Source organism: Mus pahari, chromosome 2, assembly GCF_900095145.1.
Source record: "Mus pahari chromosome 2, PAHARI_EIJ_v1.1, whole genome shotgun sequence".
NCBI lineage: Eukaryota > Metazoa > Chordata > Mammalia > Rodentia > Muridae > Mus > Mus pahari.
Genome location: NC_034591.1, coordinates 29,357,981 through 29,364,705, shown reverse-complemented (window position 1 = coordinate 29,364,705; position 6,725 = coordinate 29,357,981).

The following is a 6,725-nucleotide window of genomic DNA, read 5'->3' as shown; positions in this document are numbered from 1 at the left end:
TCTTCTTCTTCTTCTTCTTCTTCTTCTTCTTCTTCTTCTTCTTCTTCTTCTTCTTCTTCTTCTTCTTCTTCTTTGTTTTGTTTTTGAGACAAGATCTCTCTATGTAGTCCTGGGTGTTCTGAAACTTACTATGTAGCTAAATCTGGCCTTAAAGTCACAGGGCTCCTCCTGTGTCTTGCTTCTGAGTGTTGGGATTGAAGGGATGTGCCACCACGCGGCTTTCACTTGCTGGACCACCTCCAGCATGGAACAGCCTCCCATTCTGTAATTTCTCATCTTGCATTTTTCTTGACTCCTCTTTAAATGTTTTAAGTTGTTTATTTTTATTTTATGTGTATGAGTATTTTTGTCTGTATGTATGTGTGTGTACCATGTGTGTGCCCAGTGCACACAGAGGTAAGAAGAGTAGATCCGATCCCCTGGAACTGGCCTTAGAGGTGGTTGTGACCTTCTGTCTGGGTGCTGGCAATGGAATCTGGGTTCCCTGCAAGAGTAACAAATGCTCTTTGCCACTGGGCTGCGTATCCAGCCCCTTGACACTTATGATGATTTCTTTGGGGATGGGAAACTGTTGTGGTTTTCAGGACTCCTAGGTGAGCGAGACTGTACTGGCTGGGTTAGGGAGATTACGTTAGGGAGATGGTCTTGAGCAAGTGGCCTTTAGGAGTAGAGGGCCTGGTACTTGTGATTCCATTCCATGGCCACTGTGGATTGCATAAGCCCAGTGTACAGGGTTTCCTTGGTTTTGTATCTATGTTTAACTTCCTTCATATTTTTCTAATCTTCTTTTTTCACTAGGAATAATTAAAGCATCAAGCGCCGTTCTTCTAGTGCTCATGTGGTGACAGCAAAGGCTCATCTAACGCACTTTGTCATCTTGTCTCTTCTTGGCTGGTTTAGCCCATCAGGTTCCCTGAGAGTTCTTAACACCTGATTCAGAGGCCTGATGGCCTGCCCCATTACCATCTATACTTGGTACCTGACAACTACTGCAGCAACCCCAAGGAGGGACACTTTCCCACCACAGCCTAGTGGCCGCAGAATCACTGTATACCCATGTGGACACCGCAGCCACTGCAGAAACAACAATTTCCTGCTATCCTTCTGCACTACCCCGTGACATGGATTCTTCAAGCTGGCATAGTACAGTCTTCCATATGACCCCTCCCAGAGTTCCAAGTGGAGATTTCGAGAGGGAAAGCTTTTATATTCTCTGCTTCTGTATTTCAACCTAAGGGTGGGGCAAATGCAGGGTGGGTAAAGCCTGAGGACAGTAGCATAGCCATTTCTGGTCTCCCTTCCCATCTGGTCTTCTCTTGGTAGGAGCAGAGATAATGTTTTCCTTTGTTTGGGAACATTGTGTCTTCTGACAGGCTCCAGAAGTTCTTGGAGCTTGGTCATCATGGGTAGCAAGGGTTTCTCCTTCTCTGGACTCTGAGAGAATTCCATGAGTTGGATCCTAGGGCTTGGGCAGGGATATTTTGGAACCCAACTCCTGGTGCTATTGCTTGAGTTCAAGTCCTTTTTTCTTTCTGTGCAACACCATTTGATGTGCCAGAGTTACATAATATGGTTTGGGTTTGTTTTCTTGCTGCAAATACCAGTGTACACCTATGCCTTCAGTTAGGCATCAGGGGCAGTTAGATGAAGGATGCTCTCTTAGATTAAAAAGATGAGCACTCTTAACATTCATGATTATTGCAAAATGTGCTGCTCCAGGAAGTCCCTGCATCTCTGTATGAAGATGAACTATGGGCAAGCAGCCAATTCCTTTATGAAAAAAAAATCACAGAGGGAGGCAAAGATTTCATTCTTTTGGAATTTTTGTTTTCTATAAAAACAAGTGTTTTGTATAGACAGACTTTGGTAGCACTGCATTAGACTGCAGTACACAAACAGCTATTCTTTTTTTAAAATAAAATACATGCAGTGGAGCTTGACGGTTTACCAAACACAGCAGGGAACCATCAGTACAAACTGATCCACACGTAGCCCATGCTACCTTGTGTTTCAAAAGCAATCTAGGATGAGATTGCTTACCTTCTATGGCCTGCGAATTCCTTTCACAGTTAACTGAAACAGTTCACAAGTGAATGAATCTACACTGTCTCCCTCGGATACTGCAAAATGCCCATAGTTGACTCCAGATATTCATGTGGTATGGCTCATCAGGCTGAATGCTCTTGTAAGAAGAGAATAGGGTTATGTTCTCTACTGTGCTTCCTAGAGATTCTGGCTTTTCATATAACTCTTTAAATGGATCTCATCATCTTTGGTGCATTTATTTCCAACACAACTTTCACAAAGCCTTTCCAGTACTTTTCCATCATCTTTCAAATGAGGCTTCTTTTCCTTGGCATATGATTTTGTTACTACTTTTGTTTTTTAATCCAGAGACTCTCAAGGCATATAAACTCACATACCCTTAGGGGTTTTGTTATGATCAAGCCCCTCCATATCACATGTATAAATAGTATGTCTGTTTATGGTGCTGGTGGATTGAACCCAAGGTTTTCCAGGTGCAAGGAAAGTTCTTTACTGTGTAGTCAAGTCCTCAGCATTAAGTCTGCTTTCCTCATACCCAAATCAGGCATGTCTCCCTGTCAGAGGAGGCTTCAGCTCAAGTCAATAATCCAGAAGATTATAAATAACATCCAAGGTCTAGATGCAATTGAATGCTAGGTGCAACATTTGAGAGAATATTCTGAAACACTTTATAAACTTATATCTCTGAGCACTTATATATTCATTAAATTTTACCCACCAATTTTTGTATTACTTTTATAAGAATAGCAGAACCCCTCTCAGGTCCCCATCTCCAAAGCGAGATGGCAAGTGCTCAATGAACTAAACCAACACTTGACAGCTCAGTGGACTTTACACTATTACTGTGATGTTTCTAGAGGGCATAGCTCTCACTCCCAAACTCTGTCATACTATACCCCATCCCCCATCCCCGACACACACATAATAGATCTCTCTGGGAGATTTGGTGAGCATTTGTCTTAATCTTATGCTTTCAGAAATGCTTTGGCATCCCTTGTAGACTGGTGCCTTTGCTACAGGTCTCACAGACCATCCCTTTAATCAGGATTTGAAACTATCTAGAAGTAGCTTTTCCCCCTCTATCTACGTTGCCACAAGAATGTCACTTATTGAATGGAAAATCTTGTGCACCACATCACATTAGGGCACAGACTCTTATCGGTAATATTTTATGGTGCAATGTAGTGACTGAGCCAGACAGAGCCACCGCATCGGGTGGGAAATTGAAAGATGGGCTCTTCTCTGTTTTAGAAATTAATATAAATAGAAGTATTTGTAACTGGAACACATTTCATTGAGATCAAGCAAAATGTTAATGGCTTACATTGGGAAATAATATTCTCAGGCTTCATTTTTCTTTTTGAGAACTTAAGTCTCTACCATAGAATGAGAGCTGAGATGGCTTCACTAGAGTCAGACCTTTGTATAGTCCCAAGATGAGACTTAAGAAGCTGTTGTGTGCTGTCTTCCTAATGTGTTATTCCCAGTAGTGGTCTGACTGGTTAAAACTAACAGACAAGCAAGCAAACAAAAGTTTAGAAAGTTTAGAATTAAGTCTCTACACTTTCTACAGCATCAACTGTGTCTATTTTGTGGATTTGGAGAGGAAAGATCATTAGTTTAACAAATGCACTGAAGATTACCCAGCTAGTAAGGGACAGAGTGAGGGTGCACACTGAAGAAAATAATCCTGTGCTGCTTTCATGAGTAAAATGGAATAGTTAAGTCTTCCCTCCAGAGTTATTGTGCGCATTCACTATAAATTTAGGACAGATACATGGCATTTAGTACTGAGCGCCGGGAGCTACATAAGATCTATTAGAATCTTTTGTTTTCTCTGAAGATTAAGTTGTGGGGCTTGTCTCTTTTCTTTATTTCCCAACTATGCATAAAATACACATAATACTTCCTTATTCCTGCCCCATTTTCTTTTCCTGCTCAGTTCCAGCAGGCTGTACTGTGCTCTGCCCTGCACTTGTCAGTACTATATGATGTTTTAAAGCATGTAAGCAAGACAAATGGCTTTCTCTCCTGTATTCTCTCCTCCTCTCATCTTTTGTACCATCCATCCATGTTAACTCACCACAAAGATAATACATTTAGCAAACTCATTTAAGAAGAACAGACTGAGATATAATGCCCACTGTATCTTATCAACAAAACCCTGCTGTCTCATTTTATTACCAAAATTCCATCTCTGAACTGAAGTATCAGCGGACATCTGAGACCCTGGGTGTTCCATTCCTGACCACTGAGGTTGCATCAGCTGCTTTTCTCGGAGGTGCATAGAGAGCGCGGAGTAGAACCAAGTTCAGAGAGGAAGCATTTGTTTTGGCTTTCAAAGGATGACAGGTCATCATGGTGGGAAGGCACAGTCAACAACTCAGTCAGGAGCAGTGGGAGCAACATCAAAGTAGATATCACCTTTAAGAAATTCTGAGTTCAAAGCCAGCCTGGTCTACAGAGTGAGTTCCAGGACAGCCAGGGCTACACAGAGAAACCCTGTCTCAGAAAAAAAAAAAAAAGATCTGTCCCTAGCCACCCACTTTTGCAAACTAGGCCATGGTCCCCAAGGATCTATATCCTCTTACAACATCATCACCAACTACAGACTATTTCTCTTTCAAACCTGCAATGAAGCAACTATCAGAATGAAGTGAGTCACATGTTTCTTTTGGGTGTCTCTGTGCATATACAATTTATGTTTATACTTTACTGTTGTTAGTTAAGTATGCAGCATATAGAATATGCATGTCTTAAACCCAATATGTATCTATCTTAATTTAAAAGATGATGTTGTTAAAAACTGTTCACAATCACCTGAAACCTCAGATGAGTTATTCTCATAACTGATAGACTTAGCAACCATGTCAATGGCTGCTCAGTGATGGGTGGAGTGATTATTGCGGGCTGGGGCATGTTGTTCTAAAATAAGACAACAATAAAGACTGTCACATCAAGTGACTTTACTTACAGGCTGCTGGAAGCATTTTGATGTAGTGGAACTTCATTCAAAACAAGAGCCAAATCCTTCAACCTGCGCTGCTGCCTTACCAACTATCTGAACCACCCTGGATTTGTTGTAATTTCAACAGTGTTTGCAATGCTCTCACAAGGCTTGCACTATACCTCAGGAACCTGTAGTAATAAATTGTTTCATAAATCCCAGACTGGGATTCCTTCCTGCCTTAAACCATTTATGTTCCTGGATGAAGGACACACACACACACACACATACATACACACACACACACACACACACATACATACACACACACACACACACACAGAGCTTTATATTTTAATATGCCTTAGGTACCACAGTAGCTGGGCAACTGCCTACCCTGCATGCTTTTAGAATCTACTTTCCCATCAATAACACAAGTTACTACTTACCATGCTTCATCTGGGCTGCTCTTAGCTCCAACCAGGCAATCCTCTGGGCCATATTCTCTTGGCCCAGAGGCTATGGCAACTTTTCCAACTTCTCTATCCCATGGCTGCACCGTCTCTCCCTCCTTCCTGGTGGTCTCTGGCCAGGGAAACCTACATCCTGCCTCTGTGTCTTCTCGCCGGCTATTGCCTGCTAGCATCTTTATGCACCAATCAGAATTCATTGGAGGCAGGTTCTCAGAAGCTGCGTGCAGACTCCAGATCTCGGAGGCCAGCACTCAGGATTACATTAAACAGCAAACGACAGGATCTCAACAGAACCTACTCTCTTTACTCATCTCTAAGAAGCAACCACTTCTTTATTAAAGTTCACTACGGGATTGCAGAATTCAGTCATGGCTAGGCACCATTTGGAACTCTAGTTTTCATGCTGTTCCTACTATCTCCTCCACTGAAATCTAGCCTCTCAGAGTGATCCATGAGAACTGGAATCTGCTTCTTCCACATTCCTATTAATGTTGACATTTTGACCTATTTGTGAGTCATAGAGTTCTTCGTGGCATCTCGAGTGGAAAACCCTTTCTGGAAGGTTCTGACTTAGCTTGTCTCCCTGGTGATGGTGCCTTATAAACGGTGTTCTTAAGTATGAAATTATTCCTTAATCTACAGAATAGATTTCCTGTTAACATGTATAAAAATCACACGTGTCTTCCTGTACCCTTCCTTTAATTCTCTTGGCTAATGAGTGAACATATTTTGAAAGCAGTCTTTCTTTGAGCAGAAGCTCTCTACAGGATTCTTGAAATAGTTAGCAAGCCATGTTATGAATATGTGAGCTTTATAGCTTATAGGAGGAACAGATTTAATAGAATCTTTACTGTCTATAAGTGTAGGAGGAATGGCAGGCTTCACATACAAGGCAGTGGCCAACTCTGCATAAATATCAGTAAACAGCTGCTCTGTGACAGTAACTTCCACATGAGGGCCAAACTGAAGCCTGCCTGACAGGCTAGAGATTGGTGACGCAGACAATGACAGCCAATCAGGAGTGGCCAGTTGGAGGACATGCTTGCTTAGGACCAATGGGACAAGCGAGGGTGGAAGGTAAAAAGTACGCTTGCCAAGAATTAATAAATGAGCTTGCTGCCACATTCTCACTTGCCCCAGCTGTTGATTCCACGCCACCTCATCCCCAATCCCAAATGGGGAGTACAGCAGGGCAGCAGGCTGTCCAGGGTATAAAATGACACATAAGAACCTTGAAATAACAAGCGAGTGTTGGCTTC